The sequence below is a fragment of the Delphinus delphis genome, chromosome 13 (assembly GCF_949987515.2).
Source record: "Delphinus delphis chromosome 13, mDelDel1.2, whole genome shotgun sequence".
Taxonomy (NCBI): domain Eukaryota; kingdom Metazoa; phylum Chordata; class Mammalia; order Artiodactyla; family Delphinidae; genus Delphinus; species Delphinus delphis.
Genome location: NC_082695.1, coordinates 54,163,333 through 54,191,118, shown reverse-complemented (window position 1 = coordinate 54,191,118; position 27,786 = coordinate 54,163,333).

The window sequence follows — 27,786 nt, the reverse complement described above, 5'->3', positions numbered from 1 at the left end:
TCAACTAATTCTAGGTACTGTAATCAAGAGTGCTCACTAAAATGGAAATAATTGTTTTTTTATCTAATAAAAGGAATCTTCCTTTGCATTGTACCCAGATATAGTATCCAAAATAAAACAAAAGGAGATTCATGAGAAACAAAGAGGAACTTTATGAGATTTGTGGGTGTTAGGTGATAGTTTAGCCATTCATTGTCGACATAATGGAATGAAACTTGACCACGCATCAATCACCCTTCTGTGGTCCTAAATCATATGGCCCACTGTGCAGAATTAGGAGCAGTTCCAATGTGACTGCATTCTAACTGCACTTATTTTATTTTATTTTTTCTAAACCCAGAATGTTTTACATCAGACAGTTGCTCTTAGGGTCCACTTTCAACTATGAAACAATCTCTGACCACCTGTGAGCTCAGGGACCTTGAAGCACAGACTTGGCCAGCCCCTGTGCAGAGCTGTAAGTCAGCACAAGAAAACAATATCCCTCTTATTTTTGGTCTCAACTTCTAAAAGGAAACGGTTAGCATAGCTAGGATATCTCTTCAGACAAAGCTGCTGATACATTTTCATCCAACCTGTATTTGGTTTCTGTACTTTTTGAGTTCTCTGATGATATGACCACACTAATAGAGGTCTTTTGAATATTATCCTTCATATATGTATATATATGTAGTGTTTCAATAAAGTAAAATTACTGAGTTGCACTGACCCATTGACTCTTCTCTGGTTATTTGCTCCCCCAGCCATTCCAAGACAAGAGTTTATGAGACAGCTTGGGAAGCCCTTGGAATCCTGGCCTGGGTTGAACTTACCTCTTTAATATTTTGACATTAACATAGCTTATGTTATTAATTGCAATGAACAAGGGTGGTCGGACTCTGTATCTTTGCTTTAAGCTGTTCAGTTAAGCAAATGAGAACATATGCTGATTGCCGGCTGTGAATAGGGCTCTCCACTGGAGACTGAATTTATAAGCAAAGCAATGAAGCAAACAAACAAATAAACAACACTTTCCTGGATCTAAAGTCTGAATAGAGGAGGGATGTTATAGGTGGAGATAATACACATATCCTATTCTAACCCATAATCAGAACTTTAATTAAAAATCATCTTCTGAGAGTTGATTCCCTCTCTTAGTGAGATTCAGAATTTCCCTCAGGCCATTGTTGCTGCTCTGTCTCAGGGCACTCCAGTTTCACTCTGCTCACCTCTCACATCCGTTATGATGGAACAATCCATAACCTTCTCAGGGTTGATATTTATTGTTTTGTACAAGCTCCACCTCCCTACTTATATGGTAAAATTTCAGAGATCAAGAATCTAGACTTATACCTTCTGGTATTCCTCTCTCTTGGCACAAAGGACTCCCAAAGGAGTCAGTAATGCTCTCTTCCTCAGGCTGCTACAAGAGTAACCATTTTTCAGACTTAAGATCTTAATGTGAATGTCACCTTATCAATGAGGACTTCCTGGACAGCCTATCCAAAACATTGTTCAACATTGCCAAGGAATTAGTCTACTCTTATCCCATTTGCTATGAAGTTTGCTTCATAGTAACCCTCTTGTAATGGTTTATTTTATATACTTCTTTATTTTCTGTTTTCCTACTACACTAAAACAATTATGAAAGAAGGAACTTTGCTGGTTTCATTCCCCACTGTACAACCAGAGCTTAGCTCATTCTCTAGCTCATTCCTTCATTCAGTCAAAAATATTTATTCAATTTTTTATATTTCAAATATAAATACATAAATATTTAAATATTAAAAGAATATTTATTTATTGAATTAGTATCATTCATTCATCTGGATTCTCAAGTTGATGAAGAGATGTTGATAGAAATTAACCTTTCCCTCAAATTCACATATATGTAATGCATTATCTCTAAATAAGCTTCTGATTCCCACTTAAAAGCAAATTTTTAAAACCAAAATTAAATTAAAACTTTAAATTAAATTAAAAAAAATTAAAAGTAAAATTATGCTAGAAACAATTAGTATATTTAAAGTAGACAGAAGATTATGTCGTTTTCTGTGAGTTTGGGCACAAAAGATGATGCTGACTATAGGTGATTGACCTATTGAGTTCTATGGAAAAAATTGGTTCATACAGTACAGTCTCTAAGCAGCTAAGAATAGCCTACAGTCTGGGAATTCAGGAGTGTCCCACTTGGCAAATGAAGAATATTAATAGTAGGAATGGCTCTATTCAGATCATTGCCTTCATTTCAGATTATGTAGCCTATTCCTTGATTGTCAACCATCTTGACATTGGAGATAACTATCACTTTTTTTCTCCCCAGTCCAGCTGACAGACATAATTGTTCTTATTTCATGCATATCTTATTCCTGATGCCAGTTGTTAAACAGCTACTTATGTGGGGTTCCTTACCAAAATGGTCTCATTATTAGATCCCATCTATGTAACCAAATGCTGCAACCCATGTATCTGGCAGCACTCTGGACCTTTTCTTGTCTGTGTATGAAACATTGAGGTCAAAAGGAAAGGATCTGAAATTTTATCAAGAAAACACCATCTTTCTTCCCTTTATTGTCTTGGTGACATCTACATATCCTAACCATGGCTTTGACAGTACTTTTGGATCAATGTGGAAAAATCAAAATCAAATCCTAAGGTCATGTATATGTGGCCATTTCCATTACTTGTCTGTTATCAACATGACCTCAGGGAAAGCCAATGGTTTGATTCACTGGTTACCATAATTGTCATCAAAGTTATCAATTAATCAGGACTAGATACCTAGGGGACTCTTGGGATACAGTGAAATATAGGAAGTTGTTATAGAGCTCATGAAACTCACAGGGCATGGACAAGGGTTGCTCTCTTGGCCAATTAATACAATGGAATCCATAATCATAGGGATGGAAGCAGCATTAGAAATCATCTAATCAAACCCCTCACTTTATAGCTTTGCAAACTGAAAACTAGAAAATATAGGTGACTTGTTCAAGGTTATTAAGTGTGCTGATGGAAGAGGAGAACAACAGCCTTTGATTCCCCATCAGGTAACAATTTAGAACTAATTGACATCAACTGAACATAGAACAGGAACTGGGACAACACTTTGGGGAGTACAGAGATGCTCAGGAGCTGTCAAATAGGAACCTGGAGAAAGAAATTACAATAACAGCCACCATTTATTGAGAAGCTATTATGTGCGAGTCACATTGCTTGACATTTTATAAAATGATATCTAATGCTTGCAACAGCTCTGCAAGGTAGATATTATTCATCTTATTTTCCAGTTGAAGAAATAGATTCAGTGAAGTTAGTGAACTAGTCCAAGGTCACAGAGTTAGAAATAAGATTCACACTGAGCTATGCTGAACCAAAGCTCATATTCTTTCTGCTAAGCCAAATTTTCTCAAAGGAATACGAAACAATAGGGGCCATGTTTGATCTGACCAGCAAGCTCAGCTAATGGAAGCACGTGGTGGGTAGGTTCAGACGATCTAATTGGACGTGATTATGGGAGACTTTTCATGATGGACTAATGAGTGAGGACTTTAACAAGGATTCGTGAACTAATAGAGATATATTTGAAAATTGCTACTTCAGGAAAGGGCCTCTTGTAGTGAAGCCTGTGTGATCAATCAGTTGGAAGATTGATGAAGATATAGACACCAAAACAAGAGTTTGCTTTTTTCCATTTCCTCTTATTTTCTTACAACACTTAGGACTGTTCTGGCAGGAAAATGGGAAGGCAACCTCAAGTCCTCAGCAACACTTTTTCTTCCTGCACAGATAGTATTAATTTTCAGCAAGTACTTACTGTTGGAAACTATTTTGATTGGTTACACATCTGTTCTGATGGAGGTACCAGGCCACAAAAGATGTTCCAATTTTGAATATAACCCTTTTGTATATCTAAAATAAATTTAAGGGCTTCCCTGGTGGCGCAGTGGTTGAGAGTCCACCTGCCGTTGCAGGGTACACGGGTTCGTGCCCCGGTCCGAGAAGATCCCACATGTCGCGGAGCGGCTGGGCCCGTGAGCCATGGCCGCTGAGCCTGTGCGTCCGGAGCCTGTGCTCCGCAACAGGAGAGGCCACAACAGTGAGAGGCCCGCGTACCGCAAAAAAAAAAAAAAAAAAAAAAAAAAAAACCTACTGGCTATAGCAGAGGATATCTTTAAAATAAATTTAAAATATCTTTCAAAGGGCTTCCCTGGTGGCGCAGTGGTTGAGAGTCTGCCTGCCGATGCAGGGGACGCGGGTTCGTGCCCCGGTCCAGGAGGATCCCACATGCCGCGGAGCGGCTGGGCCCGTGAGCCATGGCTGCTGAGCCTGCGCGTCCGGAGCCTGTGCTCCGCGGCGGGAGAGGCCACAGCAGTGAGAGGCCCGCGTACCACAAAAAAAAAAAAAAAAAATCTTTCAAAGACATAGTCCTAGTGCATCATGTGTTTCCCTGAGCACCTCACAATTCAGCATCTGCATTAGTAAATCTACTACTAGTTATCTAATATTAGTGTTATAAAAGACCCTGGAACTTTACATTTTGTTGGTGTTGTTTTCCCAGCATAGCATATGAGGTTGTTCAGTATTTTGCTCTTGTTTACCTTGTCCTTGCTCTCGTTTCCCTCCATCTTCCCACCACTCATTAATAGACATCAGTCATTCATAATGACTCAGAGAGCTCTTTTCCTTTTCTGCCCCCTCTGAAGGAACACCCTTCTCTCCATGAAACACTCCTGCTCAATTTTTAAGTATTCTTAAAGATAGCCTTCTGCAGAACATTACCGTATTTATGCTACCACAGAATGCTGCACTTAAACATCTCAAAAAATTATATTTTATGGCTGTTGTTGATTTGATTGCATGTTTCCCTTTAAACTAGAAATTTGTCATAGATGGAAATTCTGATTTTCAACAGAGGTTTGATTTTTCAACCTATAAAAGTATAGGCACTGCTGTACAAATATTTTCAGAAGAAAATATTGAAGAAAGGAAGAATAGAAAAATGGAAGAAGGCAAGAAGATGATGGAAAAAGAAATATCTATCCATGAGTGAATTAAATCTACAAGTAGTTGTGATTGTTTTCAGACTTCTAATGTCTCAATTTGTAGTTAGTTAAAAGAGTGATGTTGATTGCAGTTCCTTAACATGAAGACCAGTTAGATATCCCTATGTATACCAGTGCTACAAACCAAGAAATGTGTATACATTTGGGTCATTAGGCACCTCAATCAGATATAAATATTGAATACATACACAAGAATCCATATTCAAGTAGAATTTGGTTGTTGTTTAGGCTGAGAGCACTTTTACTCTTAGCTATCACCTGGGCCAAGCAAAGGGCTGGGAACATGTTACTTGAGGGGAGAAGAGATGATGATGACTTTACTCACTGTACTGTTTAGCTTCTGTGCCTTGCACAATAAAAATTGCTCATAACAAATTTTTAATCAAAATTTGGGTGAAAGTTAAAATGATATTGCATACTTTATGCTTGTTGACTAAGCCCTGGTTTTATTACTAAGTAGTACTATAACCTGGGTGAGCCCCAGTTTCCTCCAAAGAGGAACAAACATATATTTACCTACTTTTGCTGTTCTGAAGATTACCAGAGATAATATACTTTAAAAGACTGCATTTTTAATGTTAAAATGCTTAAGAAATGTGAGCTATAGCTATTATGAATAGACTAAAGTAAGTAAATCAGTTCTCCTTATAAGCAATAGGAATTTTGGAGGTGCAAGTGAGACAGTTATTGGTAAATACTAAGAGGGTTAATGCTAAGGGAAATTTACCTTTTTCCCAGTTTTACCTATCAAATTATTCTCTTTGTGCCTTATCATTTTATCAGTTAAAAGTTGTCTATATTCAATAACTTCTTCAAATTTTGTGACTTAGCCTCACATTGTAAATTCAGCCAAGATATTAAAACAGCCAAGGTACAGCTTAGAGAGATCCAAATGAATGGATCGCTGCCGAGAGAGATTGGTCTCTATAAGGATCTATCACTGAAAGAAAGGGACTTCCACTGTAACAATCTATAAATATCAGTTGAGGACTCAGAGAAATTTTTAAGAAACAAGCCATATCAATTACTATAGAAAATATGTATTTTAAAAGAATCAAGATTTATCAACTTGTGTCTGATTGGCTGCATTTCTATGAAATATATCATCAAAAAACTACTGTCCCACTGCTGATTTACTCATTTGGTTTAGTGTTAATCTAAAGAAGCTAAAGTGCTGTGTTTAATTATTTTTGTTTTTGATTTTTAACCTTTTGACCCACTTCAACAATTTCTCCCACACCCCACCCCTTGCCTCTGGCATGACAATCTGTTCTCTTTATCTATTAACTTGGGTTTTTGTTTATTTATTTGGTTTCGGATTCCACATATAAGAGAGATAAAACAGTATTTGTCTTTCTCTGTCTGACTTATTTCACTAGCATAATACCCTTGAAATTCAACTATGATGTTGCAAATGGGAAGGTTTCATTCTTTTCTAATGGCTGAAATTATTTATGTATATATCACAACTTCTTTATCCATTCATCCATTGACGAACATTTAGATTGTTTCCATATCTTGGCTATTGTAATTAATGCTGCAATGAACATAGGAGTGCATATATATTTTTGAGTTAATGTTTTCATCTTCTTCAGATAAATACCCAGTGTGAAATTTCTGGATTATATGATATTTTTATTTTTTTTTTTTGAAGAAACTCCATATTGTTTGCCATAGTGGCTGCACCAATTTCTATTCCTACTAATAGTACACAAGTATTATTTTTTTCCCACATTCTTGACAACACTTTTCACTTCTTATCTTTTTGATAATAGCCATTCTAACAGGTGTGAGGTGATATCTCATTGTGGTTTTGATTTGCATTTCCCTGATAGTTAATACTGTTGAGCATTTTTTAATGTACCATTGACCATCCATATGTTGACCATCCATATGTCTTCTTTGGAAAAATGTCTATTCAAATCTTCTGCACATTTTTTAGTTGGATTTTTTTTTTTTTTCTTTTTGCAGCACGCAGGCCTCTCACTGTTGTGGCCTCTCCCATTGTGGAGCACAGGCTCTGGACGCACAGGCTCAGTGGCCATGGCTCTTGGGCTCAGCCACTCCGTGGCATGTGGGATCTTCCCGGACCGGGGCACGGACCCGCGTCCCCTGCAATGGCAGGCGGACTCTCAACCACTGCGCCACCAGGGAAGCCCTTTTTTTCTTTTCTTTTCGTTTTTTTGCTATTGAATTATATGAGTTATTTATGTATTTTGGATATTAGCCCCTTATCAGATTTATGATTTACAAATATTTTCTCCCATTCAGTAGGTTGCCTTTTCATTCTATGGATGGTTTCCTTTGTTGTACAGATTTTTAGTTTGATATAGCCCCACTTATTTACTTTTGCTTTAGTTGCTTTTGCTTTTGGTACCTAATTCAAAAAATCATCACCAAGGCCTATGTCAAGGAGCTTACTGCCTGTTTTCTTCTAGAAGTTTTATGGTTTCAGGTTTTACTTTCAAGTCTTTAATCAATTTGGAGTTAATTTTTGTGAATTGTGCAAGATACTGGTTGAGTTTTATTATTTTTCATGTGGTTGTCCAGTTTTCCCAACACCATTTATTGAAGAGACAGCCCTTTCCCAATTGTGTAGTCTTGGATCCTTAGTTGTAAATGATTGGGTTTATTACTAGGCTCTCTATTCTGTTCCATTGATTACTATAGCTTTGTAATATAGTTTGAAATCAGGAAGCATGATGCCTCCAGCTTTGCTCTTCTTTCTCAAGATTACTTTGGCTATTCAGCACCTTTTGTTGGTCCATACAAATTTTAGGATTATTTGTTCTATTTCTGTGAAAAAATACTATTAGAATTTTGATGGGGATTGCTTTGAATCTGTAGATTGCTTTGGGTAGTATGGACATTTTAATATTAATTCTTCCCATTTATGAACATGTCAATCTTTCCATTTATTTGTGTCTTCAATTTCTTTCATTAATGTCTTGTTAAGACATTCTTTTGGTGTATATGTATATATGATATCTGTCAAAGTAGGAACCAGGAAGAAAGTAAGAATAGTTATGGAAAACCAGTTGCTGCTTGGAACAGAACTTAGGAAAAAGGAACTAATCCTTGAGTTCTTCCTTAGCTCCAGGCGCTGGACTTGGTGATATGCATGTATTCTCATTTAATTCTTGCAAGGGAGTAATTAGAGTCTTCATACTACAAAGGAGGAAATTAGGGCTTAGTGAGCCCAGGTAACTTGCCTAAAGTAACCCATGTGCTAAGTGCCAGAGCAGATATTGAAACCAGTGTGTCAGACTTTTATTGCAGGGCCACTGTGTTGAAGATTATGCCAAAACTCTTTCATTTGCCTCCAGAAACTCCCTTCAACTTCTGAATCTTTCTCTTAGTCCTGCAAGGCTGATATGTAATGTACCATGCTCCCATGCCCTCTGGCTTCTTTTGGATTTAATTGATAGAAGCCTCAGGAGGAGATAGGAAGGAAAGAGGAGGGAGAGGGAGAGGGGTATTTATTACCTGGCTCCTCCGTATAAGGTCTCCTTGGGACATCTGTGTCCCTCAACAGAAGACCACTACTTTTCTTATGGTGGTCTGTTTAATAGAACACTGTCCTTCAGCATCTTGGTAAATGTCCTCTCCTCGTCCTTCAGGCCTAGGGGTGGTAACAACTCCTTTAATGTCAACTCCAGTTTCCTGCACTACTTGTGCTTCCTCTATACCAGCCCACTCCTTTGTGTTAGATCCTTCTGGAATTACCATAAATTGAGCATGCCATCTCTTTCTTATGACACTCTGGCTTATCCAGGTGAATCTGGAATGTCTTACTCATGTACAAAAGTTGCATAAAAATACAATGCAAAGTAAATACTTCAAAATTCATAGTGCCACAATTTTGTTGCTAAATCTATGTTTTGAAAAGTGAATCAGAGTTTAAAACTATTTGTGACTTAGGAACTCATAACTAAGAATGACTGCTCTCCTTGCACTGTGTTTGCTGTGCTGTGACTTTTAATCATGAAAAATGCACTCACTGCAGAAATTCAACACTTACTCCATGAAGTTTATGTAGAGAATGTTTTCAGTCAACAAAATGCTTCAGAGCAGTGAGTAAAGTTTAGAGGAAAGGCAAATTTGGGGGGATGCTGGGGGAAATACAAATTAAGGATCATGTTTTGCAATGCCTGTCTCAAACTACAACAAACAAACTTATCCTTCAGGAGTTTACAATGAAGCATAGAAATCATTGAAGCTACTGTTAAATGCTTGTAATAATTACTTGCTTTGTGATAGAATCAACTTCTTAAAAAACTCATTGAAACTTTTTTTTTTAGGTAAACAAATTTCTTAGCACAAACTATCTGTCTTTCTTAGTAAAAAATGAATGAATAAAGATAAATTGTTCTTGGATTTTTTTCTGATTTTGTTTTGTTTTGTTTGGTTTGGTTTAGTTCTTCTTTCCTCTTTATTATAACAGGCTTTAAATAAAGGGGCATAAGTATTAAGATAAAATTATGAGAGTTTATTAGATATACCATTATTAGTTTCAGAGGAATCTCAATTAAGCTCAAAAATAGGTGGTTTTAAAATACAGAGATGGCTATTCAAATTCACACATTAAAAAGTAAATATTTGGACTTTACCTTTGAGGATTTAGACAAATTCTCATGTTGAGCTCCTTTAAATTTCGTAAGGAAAAATTTATTTTCTTAGATTCATGCCAAGAAATGTAACCATGTTCTTATACTTCTTAGAAATGAAACCCAAGAATAAAGTGTTATATTTTATTAAAAACTGTTAAAAATGATTTGCTTTTAAATTATTTTTAAAAACTACAACCCTGGGCTTCCCTGGTGGCGCAGTGGTTGAGAGTCTGCCTGCCGATGCAGGGGACATGGGTTCGTACCCTGGTCCGGGAGGATCCCACATGCCGCGGAGTGGCTGGGCCCGTGAGCCATGGCCGCTGGGCCTGCGCGTCTGGAGCCTGTGCTCTGCAATTGGAGAGGCCACAGCGGTGAGAGGCCCGTGTACCGAAAAAAAAAAAAAAAAAAAAAAAAAAACTACAACTCCTTCCAAAGGCAAAAATAATAAATAATAATAATATTTGAATTCCTTTTAAGAGTACATTTGACAGTGGCAACACTATCACCCTGTGGGTTATCCATTCCTGTCTGCCTAGTGACAAATGAAGCTACATCCTCCCTGTTTCCTGCCTTTGCAGCCATCCTCCCTCATTGCCAATGTCTTTTGAGTTCCCCCTGAAAGTTGAATTCAGTGGTTCTCAAATTTTAGTATTCACATGCAACTTCTGGAGGATTTGTTGTAAAACAAAGTTTCCTGAAATCCCCCTCCTCTAATTCAATAGAGGCCTAGGAATATGTATTTGAGCAATCAGCTCAAGTTTCCTCATGCAGGTGGTCGGAGAACCAGACCAGGAGTAACAAGGGTTTGGTGTTCTCTAGGATTTTGCACTCATCTTGGTCACAGGCAGGAGCCAGTAGATTAAGGAAAAGAAGGTACTTTATCCAGCACAAGTCTTGACTCAGCAACACTCGCTTTTTACAAATGTAGCTTTTTGGGGTACTCTCTTTCTGAAAACCAAAATTCTACTTGGTTCTCAAGATGAGCAGTAATCTTGACTCCCATTTCTGTTAACTGGATAGTATGTGTTTTGCTGAGTCCTGCCCAAATTACCTCTGGGGCCAGTGATTTGTCTCACTCTTACCACTATCTCTTAGGACTTGACGTTCTTAGCGAGAACTTGGTAACTGCTGAAAGAATTTGCTCATGCATGTCTGCAAGTCATCTCTCTCCAATTCATCCTTACACTGATTTATCAGTATTTCATGTTGGGTCCTTTGTCTTGAAAGCAGAATAGTGGAGTAGTTGATATCACATGCACTAGAGTCAGACTATCTGAACTAGAAACATGATTCTGTCCCTTACTAGCTGGCTGACCTTGAGTATATTACAGACATCTGTGACTCAGTTTCTTTTGTGTAAAATGGGAAAGACAATATTAGCGATAATCCCGTAACACTGTTGAGAGAATTAATTGTGGTAATATGCACAAAGCACATAGCTTCTGGCACACAGTAAATACTAAATAAGTGTTAGCTAGTAGTATTACCAAAAGGATAACCTACTGGATTACACTGTTTAGTATGACCTCACGGTAGAATGGACTCTCTCCAAGTCCACCTCCTGCCTTTTTTGGTCTCATCCCAGTAGGAGGACACAGCTACTCCTGGTCTGTCCCTCACCACCTCAGACAATTGGCCACCTGAGGGCATCAGCTACTTGAGGTCATTAACAATGTCTTCTCATTTTTCTATCCTTTGTGTTTTTCCAGAAAAGGAGGCTCATAATCCTTTATTGTTAATACATGAGGACATGAATAAGCCTCCTAAAATCACAAACTGGTCTTTTGTGGGTTTCTTCCTTTGTTGGTTTGCCAGAGTTATTATGTATCACAGATTATTTGGCTAGGGTTAGCAATTCCTTTGACTTAAAATGGAGAATGAAGACACTTGAGATGAAAACTATAAAGGAGAAAAACATTACCAAGAAGAGGAATGGCTTAGATTGTGTCAGACTTCTAGCCACTCACAGAGGAAGTATTTGTATGCATGTGGGGTGTGCTTGAACTCTCAAAAGTTCTGGCACTTCCAAACCAGTCTATGCAGGACTCCACCTGGGGCAGCAGGCTAGGCTCTTGCTAAATGTTTTTCCTCAGAAAGCAGACAGTCCCAGTTCACACATTTCACCATTGTACGGATGCTTCCACAAACTGGGTGTCAAAGGTAGAGAGAAGAGTGGGTGCTGGCCTTAATCTGCCTCTTGACCTAACTCTGTGAGGGATGCTGAGAAGTGCTAATGCAGCCTCTATCCTGTACTCCGGTTATGCTGAAAGCCTCTGATTTGTTCCTCCTGGCTGAGGAGGCAGATGTGTTGTGGCGATATCAGACCATCCGACTGCGCAGCAGCCTGCGTGGCCCCCTGTGACATGGAATAATGTCCCAGAAATCCTCACCGCCCGTGAGGCACATGGATCAGCAGAGCCTTTGTGGTTCTGGGGCCGCACCTGAGGTCCGCCTGGGACATCTCCATGTAAATGAGTGCTGGGGACATGATTTGGACAACTTAATCCTGCATTGTCAGGAAGACTGGAGCCAACTTAAGCCCCAGACATGCTTTCATTCAAAACTGGAATACAATTGGACTATCTCAACTTCTATTTGCCATTGTCTCCCAGAGACCTGCAACAGTTTACTAGGAAGAAAGAAAAAAAGAGGGAAGAGAGGAAAAGAAAGACCAGTCTCTATCCCCTCTGAAATCCTGTTCAGAGGATTTGCTGCAAAGTCATTCCAGCTTCAAATAAGACTGATTAAAATAAAATTGCTCAGTCTCCTGACCCATAGCAAATTTCATGAGCTGCAATTTGTCTAGTAGTTGAGCTGTGAGTACAATCAGATTGGCTATAATTTAGGTTTATCGTTCCTTTTTTTCCCCTTAAACACAGTGGAATCCAGTGATCCTGAAATAAAGAACTAGAAGGGAAAAGGGAAGATTTAGTATAAGCTAAGAAAAAAATGGAAAGAAAATAATTAAATATGATAATGGTTTGCTTTCCTAAAAGCTTGAATTCTCAATGTCTCTAGAGCTTTGCAGGGGGAGAATGTCCTTGCTTTGTGTTTGCGCTTTCCAATCTAAACTTCCTAGTTGTGTTTGCCCTGCTAGATTGCATTTCTCTTTTTTTTTTCTCTCTTTTTTTCTGTAGTCTTTGTTTCCTTTTTTCTCTGATTTCATCTCTGATTTCTAGGTCTGTAAATCACGAGAGAATTTACAACTCTGAAAACGCTGAAGACCAATGTTGCCAATAATTTCCAACCTCTCCTCCAGGGCAAGTGGCTTTTTCTTTCCAGGCCTGGCCATTTTTGCCTCTTACCACAGTTATCAGTGCTTTTGGTGACAAACTGACTTCTTTTCCAAATGACAACGTGACCGGTAAGGCACATTAGCAGCCCCGTCTGGAGAACACTATGGAGAATGCCTTTGACTTTCTGTTGTCCCAGGTGTTGGGACAAATCTTTTCGACATCCAGAAAGGGAAATGCATGCTAAAGGGGAGAGAAATATTAGGTAACAGTTGCCTATTTTATTTTCTCCTTACCAAGCAGAACCACAGAGATTGTATATACAGTAAGCCCTCTTTGGCCTTAGAACAGCAATCTTGCTGTTCAGGTGTCTCAGGTGAGTTAGAGTGAAGCATAGTGACATAAGAGGTTGAGCAGAGAGACAATTGGAAACCCAGGCAGGTGTTGAGCCTTCTCAGTGATGCATCACTGTGACTCAACAGTAATTATATACACTTTGGACACAGAATTTTCTTAATTCTAAGATGTAGAGACATTCCAACTTCTCCTTTCTCTAACCAGAGCTCACTTCCTGGCAGTCTGGGACCAAAGAGCTTACTTGGGGGTAGCAGTTAAAGAGCAGATGGATCTGGGCACAGATTCCTGTGACTGTGCTGGTATCTTCTGGATGCCATGGCATGGTGAGTTCTTCTAAGAAGGGGACAAGCAACACCTTCCTTATTCCCTTGGAGGCATCTATGATGTTTCTTCTGACAGATAAAGAATTTTAAAGAAACAACTTCAGTTTTATTTTAGTTCCCTGGAAGTACCTGGCACACAGTAGATGTTCAACTAAAAGCTGCAGAAATGTGAATGAGTGCATGGAGCTGCTCCACTGTAGACTGTGTTCTCAGTGGGCAAGCCCCCCCAGCAACCTATGGGCTTCTACTAAGGAGACAAAGCAGGAACACAAAATTGTCTGCCTCTGGGACTTCTTAAAACCATCCACTGTTAGGTGGAAAGAAATTCAGAACAATGTGTTTAAGGATTCCTTCCCTTCACCAATTTGCCCTCTAGATGAAAAGAAACTACTTCTATGGAAAGTAGAAACAGCTTGGGTTCAGGCAAAATTTAGTCTGAATATGAGCTCTACAGGTTACATGTTAACTGGGACAAATTGCTTTGCATCTCTGAGGCTTATCTTCTTTTTCTATAAAATGAGAATAATACAATCTACCTTGCAGGAATGTTAGGAGGATTAATTAAAATGAGGTCTCTAAAACTCCTAGTACCTAGTAGGATCTTAATAAGTGAGTGTGGTTATTATAAAAACATATGAAGAACACTTGACACTTTTCTGCAGAAATTTCTCTCTCTAATTCACTTCTTCTCATACATTGCTTAAGGCCACTCTAAGAAAGGGGACATTTTCTTGAACTACCAATGCTTATTTTAAAATATGTAATCATGAGAGAGCCTAAAATGAGAATCAACCATTCTTCCTATGTTTTGGGGATTGTCATAGAGTCTCATTAATTTCATATTCAGGAAAACTTGGAAAATTGATTCCAACTATAAGTCATTTAATTTATTTTATTATGAAAAGATTCAAACTTATGCATACGGAGATAATTTAATCCATGCACCCATCAGCCATCTTCAGGTAATATGCAAACCCAAACCCTGACAACCTCATCAGATCTTAGATTTCCATATTTCGTCCTCTAGAAGACAAAGATGACCTGGACTTATATTCTTGTTTTATACTTGAGAAAACTGAGGCTCCTAGAGATTGTGATTTGTCCAAGGTCACATTTAATCTGAAAGTGGAGTACAGCCCAGGGCCCAGATCTGATGCCCACTCCTCAGCATTTCTCTTTCCTGACATTTGTCCATGGATAAGGATGGGAGAAGAAGCCCTAAATGGTAATCAATGTGTTAGCTTGGCTGGTATCTCTTTATCTTCATCTTTCATCTCGTATAAGAGCAATTCAAATATTTAATGAATTCTGATAAACAACTATTTTCTAGAAAATGTTACTTTGTGTAACCCAAAGTATATATCAGATTTCAGAGCAAGCAGTTTTCATATTACCTATATGCAAAAACACACTGAGTTGGTGATACTAATTCCACTTAATTAGATGATAGACAGGAAACTTTTCCCATTAGTAGTACTCCTTAGTCAAAAAAAAGGTGATATCAGATTAAATAATTTCTCACTCTGGATTGCTAAACATCCCAAGGATTTACATAGCTTTGGGCAGGAGTGATCGTTGTCGTATTCTTAAAAACCCAGGAGAATTTTGGGTTTTTGGAAGACTGGACACCAGAGGGTGCTAAAGAGCTGCATAATTTACTTCTGGGTCTTTCTCTATGAAGTTTCCATGGTCATGGGTTCAGCTGGTCCTGAGAGAAGAGGTTGAGCATATTTGGTGCTGGAGGATGTGCTCCTGAGCTCAAAGCTCGGTTGGAGGCATGTGCCTACCTGGAGCCACAGGTCACATTAATGGACCGCGGTGTGGCCATCGTCTGGTTGCTGCTGACTTGACAGTTGGTTTGGTCAATCCCATTGATTGTGAGGAAGTCAACTGTTAAAAATAGAATCAATGGTGCTACCACCAGCTCAGTAGCCATTTACAGGCACTCATAAATACTGAAAATGACTGCCCAAAGGCTGAGCTTCCAGACTTCTTTTAGCTTTACTTTGAATTTTCTGCCTCTTGCTACATCAGCAAAAGAGAGGACTTGAAAGAGCTGAAAACAGCCCAACCTGCATGAGTCTTTCAAGAAAGGAATTATTAATAAAATGTCAACTACTGTGCATGAAGCTTCTTTTGAAAAACTTTCTTAATTCATGAAATATCAAGTTTGGTGCTTTGGTTCTTCTCTGCATTACTGGTACCCACACTTCTACTTCTCAAGAACAAATTACTCATTTAGGTATGAAATCAAGTCCATCTCCTTACATGAATGTGACTTCTGAGGGTTTAACACAATGCTCAGCACTATGTAGAATAATAACAGATTTTAACCTCAAAAATCTTGCAATGACTTAAACATAAGAGAGCATGTAATGAGCAATGTGGACTATTTTATAAGCTCCAGTTTTATTTGGTGTATTGAGTTAACATATTGGTGGGAACTCAGTTTAATTTATGTTAAGAATATGGGAAATGTATCTGTGTGTGTGTATATACAAACATGTATATTTATTTGTTGTTATATACTCACAAGTATATATATATATATGAATTATGTATATTCATATAAACAATATATGTTTGAGTATTAATTTGTGTGGATTGAACACTATATAATACATAACTTTGAAAAAGTTTTGTCTTATAGTCTTATTTTTCTTCTAAAGATTTATTCCCTTCCCTTAATTAATTAGTCATTTAATTCTTGATGGCATGCACACTTCAATAATTTTATTCATACAGCACACTCTTCACCACTCATTTATTCATTCAATCATTCATTCATTTTTTTAATTCAATAAATATTTTGTACACTCATCATATACATATCCTAAGGGAGAGGGTGAGAATCTGCCTTAGGATACAACAAAGAATGAAATGCAATTCCTGACCTTAGTGAAGTTGACAGTGAACATAGGGACACAAGAAAACTGTTACATAGACAAATCTTAAAATAGAGATACACATGAATCATTACAGGAGAGAAGGAAGGCTATCAACTCCTGACACACGAGATCAGACTAAACGTCTTCCGGAAAGACGTGACATATGGACTGAATCTTAAAGAATGAATTGAAGTTAGTCAGGTAATAAAGGGAGGATGGGGATATCTGATGGGGGGGATGTCAATGTGTGAAGTGCCCCAAGGTGACAAGAGCTTGATACATGCTGGGAATGACAAATCTTTCAGGATGAAGTGATGAAGTGTCAAGGGACAAGCAGAGAGAGACAAGCAGAGAGGATCAATTACAAAGAAATTTGTATGTCATCCTAAGGGGTTTGGATTTTATGCTGCTGGAAATGGAGAATTATTGAAACATTTTAGGCAGGAGATTGTTAAGGTCAGAGCTGCATCTTAGAAAGATCACACTGGGCATTGATTAGAAGGGGACAAAGCAAGAGGCAGGAATACCAGTTAGGCAACCATTTTCAAAAATTCAAGAAAAGTCCACAGAGAACTGAACTCAAGTAATAATAGTAGAGGTGAAGATGGGCAAACATGTTGAGAGTCATGGATCTTTTTGTTGTTATTGATGAGCTCTGGGGCATAAGTGAGAAGTAGGGAGTTGGTGATGAAGCCCTGGATTCCAGATCAGGCCATCTTCTGCGTGTATGGCAGTGCTATCCTCTTAGAAATATGAGGCGAAAGACCTTCTGGAAAATTCAATTTTTGGATGTAATATTCCATGCTTATTACAACTATAGCTTTGAAATAATGTCATAATCAAATCATACCACTGAGCACTTACCACACTCTATGTTGTATTATTCTCTAATTTTTTAAGGTAAGTGGGTCATGTTTCCATATCTATAGAATAACAAAGACAAATATTCTACCTGTGCTCATCTACAGAGTTCAGAATGTGAGATTGTGGGTTACAAAAAAACAAAAAACAACATTTTAACCATGGGATCAGAATCTGCAAGCAGCTTTCAAGGTCTTTCTTGATGGACCTCCAAGTAGACTCTTTTTCTCATGCCACTCTGACTCCTTATGTGTCTCATACTCATAGGTTCATTGGATTTCAAAGGAAGGAGAATAAATAAGTTACAATCAATTAATGACTTGAAAACTTTAATTTCAGTGAATACCATGTACCATCAAACCAACATAAATTCATGGCTTGGGGATTTTTTTTTTTTAATTTCTTTTAACCATTTTCTCACAAATTCATTTGGAGAATTCTGCAGATAGCAATCTTCACCAAACCTCTACACTGCATCCCACCCCCGCACACAGCATCTCCCTTTCTTTAATGTTCTATTGCTGGTTCTGAGGATGGGTTAACAATACTCACAAAATCAAAATCAGAATCATTTTCCCTATGGGCAGAGCTCATAAAAGACAATTCCAGTTTAGTCAGAGAGTAAGAGGGTACTTAAGTATACCATTCAGGTGCCCCAAATAAAATAGTTTTTCCCTGATAATAAGAAAGTTTTAAGGTATTATTTTTTGTTTGTTTGTTTGTCTGTTTTTTGTTTGTTTTTTTGTGGTACGCGGGCCTCTCACTGTTGTGGCCTCTCCCATTGTGGAGCACAGGCTCCAGATGCGCAGGCTCAGCGGCCATAGCTCACGGGCCCAGCCACTCCGCGGCATGTGGGATCTTCCCGGACCGGGGCACGAACCCGTGTCCCCTGCATCGACAGGCGGACTCTCAACAACTGCGCCACCAGGGAAACCCCTAAGGTATTATTTTTTAAAAAAGAATGAAATGTATAAAAAAGAAAATGAAAACTACACCTGAATTTTATTAACTATTATAAAGTTGTTAACTTTTTTGAGAATACCCTACAACTATCTCCTTGTCTCCCTAAAACATATTAGGAATTTTGAAAAGAGCAGTAAATGTGAGAGTGTATGTGTGTACACTTACCAAATAATATTACACATGCTCTTTCTCAGTAATATTTAAAGAATCTTTCCAGGCCAATAAATCCATATCTATATCATGATTTAATGGCTACATAACACACCAATGTGTGTATTTTATATAATATATTTAAAGAATACCCTAAGGTATTAGTGTTTTTGCTAAACTTCTGTAAATACACACTATGATTGCATGAACAAATGTATGCACTTAATTTTAGATCTGTCTTAATATTTTTAAGATTAATTTCTAATAGTGAAATGTATGACTCAGAAATATACATAGGTTTTAATATGTTTTTTAAATTTTTTATTTTATATTGGAGTATATGTACTGCAGAGTGATTAATATTTATTTTGCCAAATTTTCCTCTAGCAATGTTGTACCAACTCACTGTCCCATGAAGAGTACAAGAAAGTAAGAATGTACTTGGTGTCCCTGTACTGTCACAATACAACACAAAACTTGGGTCAGCCTTTTTATTATTTATTGACTCAGTGAATATGAAATAATAGGGTATAGTTTTCTCAAATACTAGAAATATTTATTCAATATTTTAATTGTATTTTTTTTCCCATTCATCTCTCTCCTTTTCAAATGGACTTATTTTCTTTTTCTCTATCTATAGGACTATTTTCTGTATTCATTTCTACACATTTGTCTATTTGTTCCTGACCAATTTCATCGTTTTAAATCATGACTTTGCCATATATTTGTAAACAGTAAAAATCTCACAGAAAATGTACGCTTTGTAAAGGTTTGAAAAAAATCTCCAATAAAACAAACTAAGCCTAATTTTTATTTATTTATTTAAAGTTTTTTTTTTTTAATATTTAATTTATTTTGAGCTGCGTTGGGTCCTCGTTAATTTGCATGGGCTTTCTCTAGTTGTGGTGAGTGCGGGCTACTCTTTGTTGCAGTGTGCGGGCTTCTCAATGCGGTGGCTTCTCTTGTTGCAGAGCATGGGCTCTAGGCACGAGGACTTCAGTAGTTGTGGCACATGGGCTCAGTTGTTGTGGCTTGTAAACTTAGTTGCTCTGTGGAACGTGGGACCTTCCTGGACCAGGGCTCAAACCCGTGTCCCCTGCATTGGCAGGCAGATTCTTAACCACTGCACCACCAGGGAAGCCCAGCCTAACTTTAAAAAATTACTCTTTATTAAATTTATAAATTCCCTCCATGGTTCAGGTTTTGGGGTTTTTTTTTTTTTTCTTTTCATTTTTAAGTTACTTTTGGAGTCAGTTTTTACTTTCATTTTCCTGGAATATTTTTCTAGAGACTTACTTTTCCAACATTATTTTTACAGGATTTAGCAGAATTCTGTCATATGACTAGTGTATTATAGTTATGCTGTCTTCCCTTTTTAAATTCTTACATTTATGTATTATTAGTTTTTAACATTTTCTTTGTTATAAACAATGGAAGTTTATATATTTTTCCTTTATACCAAGAATATTTATCAATTTAATATTTAAAAACTTATAATTCTTTCATTTTGGTTCTTATTTCTATTTATCTTTTTTTTTGTTTTGCTTTGATAGAACTAAATTCTTCATTTTCTAACCCTTTGAGCTGATAGATTAATTCATATATTTTTTGTTTAATAATAAATGCACTTTTATGAACTTATTTAGTTTATTTTAATAGCATTATTGAGGCAAAATTGACAGGCCGTAAATATTTAAATTGCACAAGTGGATATGCTGTGAAACAATTATCACAGTCAAATTAATGAACATATCCGTTCCTCCCAAATGTTTCCTTAGACTTCTATGCCCCACTGTGTTGCCTCCCTCCTGCCTTCTTCCATACACTCCCTTCCATTCCCAGACAACCACTGATGTACGTTCTGTCACTGCACATTACTTTGCAGTTTCTAGAATTTTATATAAGTAGAATCATACAGGAAGTACTCTTTTTTTGGGGGCGGTCTGGTTTCTTTCACTCAGTATAATTATGTTGAGATACATCCATGTTGTTCCATGTATCAGTTGTTCATTCCTTATTATTGCTGAATAGTATTCCAATGTACCAAAATATTATATAGGTCATTTATACCTTCATCTGTTGAGGGACATTTATGTTGTCTCTAGTTGGTGATATTACAAATAAAGATGCTATGAACTTCCATATACCCATATTTGTGGACATAAGCTTTCATTTTTCTTTGAATAATGTCTAGGAGTAAAATGACTTGATCCTATGATAGGTGCATATTTAACTTTTTAAGAAGCTACTAAAGTCGTTTCCAAAGTGATTTTTTACACTGCTCTCAGCAGGGTCTAAGAGTTCCAGTTCCTCCACATTTTCACTAATGCTCTGTGTGCTCAGTTTTCTTAACTTTTGCCATTTTAATAGGTGCCTAGTGGTATCTCATTGAGGTTTCAACTTGCATGAAACTCTACATGTTTGGATGTATCCTAGATATTCTGTGATTTCCTCTTGAAATAATTATTAAAAGGAGTTAAAAATTCCTACAGTTGGGATGTTTTATTTTTATTAGTATTATAATTGTTATACAATATCCTAAGATTATAATTTATATTTCAGTTGATTCTTGAACCACATGGGTTTGAATAGCACATATGTATTTTTTCAATAAATATGTATTACAGTACCAATCGATCTGCGGCTGTTTGTATCTGAGGATGCAGAACACATATACCGAGGGTAGACTGGAAAGTTGTATGCAGATTTACTGCTGTGGGGAGCGACAGAGCCGCTAAACCCTGTGTTGTTCAATGGTCAGCTGTATTTCTAATGGAGACAAAAATAGTATTTACTTCTACTGATCTCATATAGTCATGAATTTTAATATGATAATGATATAAAATACTTAGCACAATGGCAGGGATTATAAATTAAATGGCTTATACAATTGTTTTACTTATTTAAGATTATCAGTGAAGAATCTGTTTATGATGGGGTATTGAAGAGAAAGAACTGGGGAATATGAGAGGAACCCAAGATTACCAGTTGTGAATCTGGTTATCCTATATTTATGCCTGAATATCTAACCTTGGGAATTCTCTCAACAAGAATCTCCACACATATTTCCATTCCCTGCAGGACTAGCTTCAGTGTCACATGACAAACCATCAATCTTGAGGAACCCTAAAGTTCTTAAATGATAAAAAAATAGCCATAAAATAAATGGCATAAAACAATGATTACAATTGTTAATATATAAAGGGTCACTTATTGAGTGTTACAATATCCAAAGTTAAAAATATAAAACTGTTCATTAAAAAATTATATCTCTGCATTGTGCTTTATGTATTTTTTCCAACATCCAAGACTTATCAGCATGCATATGTAAGGAAAGATAAGTATCCAAGGAGTAATTACTACCTAACTGAATCACAGACAAATTTTGATGCCACCAGCTTAAATAACTGTTTGAACAATTAGTCATTAAGGAATTATATGGATATCATTAAAAATACTATTTCCAAGTCAAAGGCAGTAATAAAACTAAAGATTCTGGTGGATTTTAAAAATAACTTTTTTAAAAATAGAAACATAGCTTTATAAGACACTCATGAGTACCTAAAAGACAATCGTTATACCTATTAGGGAGACGTTGACCAAGTTGGGCAGCTCTTCTGGGCCTCAGGTTCCTCATTATTAATGGGAGGATGCACTTACGTGTTCCCCACATATTGTTAAAACTCTGATAGTTCATGGTTTTGTATTTTTATGTACCCTCCTTTTTGATAAAAGGTAAAAATTACATGGCTTAGAAGGAACTACTTATTCCTACAACTCAGAGCAGTGGCCAGGAAATGTGGTACTCTAGAATAAACTCTATTAAGAAACCCTGGAAGAATTGGGTCATTTAGCCTGGAGAAAAAAATATTGAGGGACAGTTTATTATGATCTCCTGAGGCATTTTCTCAGCATCTAAGCCAGATGGCTTTTCTTAGTTTTCTTGTTTAAGCCACGTGTAAATGAAGACATTAATATGACCTAGTAGCAGCTTTCTTTTTATTGGCCTTACAGAAACTGTCAGAATGTTCCTGGGCCAGACTTGCCTGTGAACTGTATCTTCCCCTGGCTCTGAGCTACAAGTGGGGTAACTTAGTGAATAACCAAATGTAAGGATTCTGATGGAACAAAATGAAGTGACCCTTCCCACAGATCCTTGGGGAGCCTGGACCAATGAAGAAAATCATAAACCAACATAAGAAATACAGTTTTGCTTTTTATCATATACATCAAAGAATCTCTATTCAGTAAAACAGTGTGTTATCCCATTGAGATCTGGACTGCCTCAGCTAGTGTTAATGCCCAAAATTCACACACACACATAACCACTATGATGGCAGTAACAATTCTTTTCAGAGTGGACATCTTGATTCCATAAAGACACATACTGAATATTCATTACCTTATCCATTTCATACACATTTCCTAAGAGCCTACTATGTAGTAGGCACTGTCCTGAGAACCTAGCATGTTGGTAAGCAGAAATGTATGTTAATTGTATTCTTTAAGCTTAAGTGCAAGCAAGACAATGATCAAACTTTTGCACAATTAAATATAAAATTATCATTAAAAATGTTATAAATGGAAGTGAAAAGATGCCACAAGAGTCCAACAGAGGGAACTAGCCTGCAGGTGTGAATCATTATGAGGTGATGTTTGTACTAGGCCCTGAATGTTTAGCAGACATTAAAGTGAAGCAGAAAGGAGATTATTCCAAGCAGATGAAACAGGATGTGCAAGTGCCCTGCAGTCTCAGAGATTTGATTTCATTACTTCCTACCCAATGTGTGTGGCTGACATTATATGCTACCCAGCACCCCTTCATTCACTCATTCTACAATACTTATTATGTCTACTATGTGCTATGTATAGTCACTATTCTCTATGCTGGGAACAGAGTGATGAAAAAAAAAAAAAAGACTGGGTCTGGGACCTCATGGAACTTTTAATCTAGGGGAAGAGATAAATATTAAATTATTAGTTACACAGAATATTGTTAAATTGCAATTATAATAAATTCCAGAAAGCAGATTACACAATGCCTTGCCTCGGGTATGGGGCACAGTTGTGAGATGGGAACAGGAAGAATTCCTTGATGAAATAATATTTATGCTGAAGCTTGCAAGATAAAGAGATACAGTTTTGATTATTCCAAAAGCAAGAGAAAAAGTTTTCCAGGGAGAGAAAATTATTGATTCAAAATTGCTGACACAGGAAGTATCTTGGTGCATAGGTGGAAAAGAATGATGACCATGGTAGTGGGAAAAAAGCAGGCAAAGAGAAGGTCAGAAGAACTGGCCTGACCTTGGAAGCAATGGTAAAATGTTTGGTCTCTATTTTAGTGGCATTAGCCAGTTACTGAAATAGTTTAAAGGGAAGACAATATAATGAGATTTGAATATTAAGAATATTTGATGGCGCTTCCCTGGTGGCGCAGTGGTTGAGAGTCCGCCTGCCGATGCACGGGACGCGGGTTCGTGCCCCGGTCCGGGAAGATCCCACATGCCGCGGAGCGGCTGGGCCCGTGAGCCATGGCCGCTGAGCCTGCGTGTCCGGAGCCTGTGCTCTGCAACGGGAGAGGCCACAACAGTGAGAGGACCGCGTACCGCAAAAAAAAAAAAAAAAAAAAGAATATTTGATGACTGCTTTGTGGAGGATGGGTTAAATGTAGGCAACTATGGAAAAAGGTGATCAATGTGGAGACTATTGACATCTTTCAGGTGTAAGATGATGATAGATCAGAATAGAGATGTAGAGCAGGAGAGTGGATTTTTTTTTTTTTTTTTTTTTTTTTGGTGGTACGCGGGCCTCTCACTGTTGTGGCCTCTCCTGTTGCGGAGCAAAGGCTCCGGATGCGCAGGCTCAGCGGCCATGGCTTACGGGCCCAGCCGCTCCGCGGCGTGTGGAATCTTCCCAGACTGGGACACGAACCCGTGACCCCTGCATCGGCAGGTGGACTCTCAACCACTGCGCCACCAGGGAAGCCCAAAGAGAGTGGATTTGATTCATGTTTATGTAACATGTTTAGGAAAGAACCAACTCTGTTTTGATGTCATGACCTACACCCAGTCACCCTGTGTCCAATACAAGTAGATGACAGCATGTACCATACTCTTTGAGCTCTTCTTGTCATAGTGTTACATGCTGGAAGGGTTATATTTCTACCCATCCTTGCTCAGTGATCTTATATTTAGCTTTGTCCCATGTGTGATTTTCACTGATATATTAGTGCACCGAAGTTAAGTCATAATGGTTCACTTTCTGGACCAAGGCTCAATGCTTATGTGAAAGAGAAAAATAGTTTTTATCAGTAGAGGTCAATAGCACAATAGCACATTTTAAAGAAGTATTACATCTGATGGTAAAACAAGGAGAATACAATTTCAATAAAAATAATTTAAGTCAGAGATAGAAGAGTTTTATCCTGATGAAACATTGGAAAAAATTCAATACTTAAAGTAGGTAGATTAAGAAGGTATTGGGTCATGAAATGAACTGTGAACCATGGAAACTTCTAGAGCTTCTGCAAGGGGCTCTGAAGATTTTTCACTATAGTTTTTTTTTTTTTTTTTTTTACATCTTTATTGGGGTATAATTGCTTTACAATGGTGTGTTAGTTTCTGCTTTATAACAAAGTGAATCAGTTATACATATACATATGTTCCCATATCTCTTCCCTCTTACGTCTCCCTCCCTCCCACCCTCCCTATCCCACCCCTCCAGGCAGTCACAAAGCACCGAGCCGATATCCCTGTGCCATGCGGCTGCTTCCCACTAGCTATCTACCTTACGTTTGTTAGTGTGTATATATCCATGACTCTCTCTCGCCCTGTCACAGCTCACCCATCCCCCTCCCCATATCCTCAAGTCCGTTCTGGAGTAGGTCTGTATCTTTATTCCTGTCTTACCCCTAGGTTCTTCATGACATTTCTTTTTCTTCTTAAATTCCATATATATGTGTTAGCATACGGTATTTGTCTTTTTCTTTCTGACTTACTTCACTCTGTATGACAGACTCTAGGTGTATCCACCTTATTACAAATAACTCCATTTTGCTTCTTTTTATGGCTGAGTAATATTCCACTGTATATATGTGCCACATCTTCTTTATCCATTCATCCGATAATGGGCACTTAGGTTGTTTCCATCTCTGGGCTATTGTAAATAGAGCTGCAATGAACATTTTGGTACATGATTCTTTTTGAATTTTGGTTTTCTCAGGGTATATGCCCGGTAGTGGGATTGCTGGGTCATATAGTAGTTCTATTTGTAGTTTTTAAAGGAATCTCCATACTGTTCTCCATAGTGGCTGAACCAATTCACATTCCAACCAGCAGTGCAAGAGTGTTCCCTTTTCGTCACACCCTCTCCAGCATTTATTGTTTCTAGATTTTTTGATGATGGCCATTCTGACTAGTGTGAGATGATATCTCATTGTAGTTTTGATTTGCATTTCTCTAATGATTAATGATGTTGAGCATTCATTCATGTGTTTGTTGCCAGTCTGTATACCTTCTTTGGAGAAATGTCTATTTAGGACTTCTGCCCATTTTTGGATTGGGTTGTTTGTTTTTTTGTTTTTGAGCTGCTTGTAAGCTTTGGAGATTAATCCTTTGTCAGTTGCTTCATTTGCAAATATTTTCTCGCATTCTGAGGGCTGTCTTTTGGTCTTGTTTATGGTTTCCTTTGCTGTGCAAAAGGTTTGAAGTTTCATTAGGTCCCATTTGTTTATTTTTGTTTTTATTTCCATTACTCTAGGAGGTGGGTCAGAAAGGATCTTGCTGTGATTTATGTCATAGAGCATTCTGCCTATGTTTTCCTCTAAGAGTTTGATAGTTTCTGGCCTTACATTTAGCTCTTTAATCCATTTTGAGCTTATTTTTGTGTATGGTGTTAGGGAGTGATCTAATCTCATACTTTTAAATGTATCTGTCCAGTTTTCCCAGCACCACTTATTGAAGAGGCTGTCCTTTCTCCACTGTACATTCCTGCCACCTTTATCAAAGATAAGGTGTCCATATGTGTGTGGGTTTATCTCTGGGCTTTCTATCCTGTTCCATTGATCTATCTTTCTGTTTTTGTGCCAGTACCATACTGTCTTGATTACTGTAGCTTTGTAGTATAGTCTGAAGTCAGGGAGCCTGATTCCTCCAGCTCCTTTTTTTGTTCCCAAGATTGTTTTGGCTATTCGGGGTCTTTTGTGTTTCCATACAAATTGTGAATCTTTTTGTTCTAGTTTTGTGAAAAATGCCAGTGGTAATTTGATAAGGATTGCATTGAATCCATAGATTGCTTTGGGTAGTAGAGTCATTTTCACTATATTGATTCTTCCAATCCAAGAACATGGTATATCTCTCCATCTTTTTGTATCATCTTTAATTTCTTTCATCAGTGTCTTATAATTTTCTGCATACAGGTATTTTGTCTCCTTAGGTAGGTTTATTCCTAGATATTTTATTCTTTTTGTTGCAATGGTAAATGGGAGTGTTTTCTTGATTTCACTTTCAGATTTTTCATCATTAGTGTATAGGAATGCCAGAGATTTCTGTGCATTAATGTTGTATCCTGCTACTTTACCAAATTCATTGATTAGCTCTAGTAGTTTTCTGGTAGCATCTTTAGGATTCTCTATGTATAGTATCATGTCATCTGCAAACAGTGACAGCTTTACTTCTTCTTTTCAGATTTGGATTCCTTTTGTTTCCTTTTCTTCTCTGATTTTTGTGGCTAAAACTTCCAAAACTATGTTGAGTAATAGTGGTGAAAGTGGGCAACCTTGTCTTTTTCCTGATCTTAGTGGAAATGCTTTCATTTTTTCACCATTGAGGATGATGTTGGCTGTGAGCTTGTCATATAGGGCTTTTATTATATTAAGGAAAGTTCCCTCTATGCCTGCTTTCTGCAGGGTTTTTATCATAAATGGGTGTTGAATTTTGTCAAAAGCTTTCTCTGCATCTATTGAGATGATCATATGTTTTTTCTCCTTCAATTTGTTAATATGGTTTATCACATTGATTGATTTGTGTATATTGAAGAATCCTTGCATTCCTGGAATAAACCCCACTTGATCATGGTGTATGATCCTTTTAATGTGCTGTTGGATTCTGTTTGCTAGTATTTTGTTGAGGATTTTTGCATCTATGTTTACCAGTGATATTGGCCTGTAGTTTTCTTTCTTTGAGACATCCTTGTCTGGTTTTGGTATCAAGGTGATGGTGGCCTTGTAGAAGGAATTTGGGAGTGTTCCTCCCTCTGCTATATTTTGGAAGAGTTTGAGAAGGATAGGTGTTAGTTCTTCTCTAAATATTTGATAGAATTCGCCTGTGAAGGCATCCGATCCTGGGCTTTTGTTTGTTGGA